Source organism: Sinocyclocheilus grahami, unplaced genomic scaffold (genome assembly GCF_001515645.1).
Source record: "Sinocyclocheilus grahami isolate Dianchi unplaced genomic scaffold, SAMN03320097.WGS_v1.1 scaffold2188.1, whole genome shotgun sequence".
Taxonomy (NCBI): domain Eukaryota; kingdom Metazoa; phylum Chordata; class Actinopteri; order Cypriniformes; family Cyprinidae; genus Sinocyclocheilus; species Sinocyclocheilus grahami.
The window spans coordinates 73,173-73,649 of NW_015507367.1; the positions used below are offsets into that span (position 1 = coordinate 73,173).

The 477-nt window shown below is 36.7% G+C and overlaps 1 protein-coding gene across 1 annotated transcript in view; it reads left to right on the forward strand.

The window, feature by feature from the left end:
- LOC107574338 (Y+L amino acid transporter 2-like) overlaps positions 1-477 on the forward strand; it is a 13,037-nt gene that overhangs the window by 10,694 nt on the left and 1,866 nt on the right. The window lies entirely within an intron of this gene.

Consider the following 477-nt stretch of genomic DNA (forward strand, 5'->3'; position numbering starts at 1 on the left):
GTTTATAAGGTTTGAGAAGAATGACTGTCTAGCTTTGCCTAGTTCCACATTGAAAGCACGAAGGCTGTCTTTATAGATGCTATAGTGAATTTCAAGTTTCGTCTTCCGCCACATCTGCTCAGCTTTTCTGCATTGTTTTTTCATACTCTGAACTGCTGTTGATTATCTCCAAGCTGATTTCTGTCTGCCAGACTTCTTACTGACTTTTATAGGAGCAATATCATCAATAACATTCCTAACTTTTGAGTTAAAGAAATCAAGGAGAAGATCAACAGAGTCTGCATAAATGCTTGGTGTTAAAGATATAGCCTCCATAAATAGCACACTAGTGTTTTCGTTAATGCATCTCTTTCTGACTGAGACAGATCTAGATTCAGTGGTAACAGAGATCAATATATCAAAGAAAATACAGAAGTGATCAGATAGTGCTACGTCCTTAATAACAATGGATGAAATGTTTAGACCTCTACTGATGAG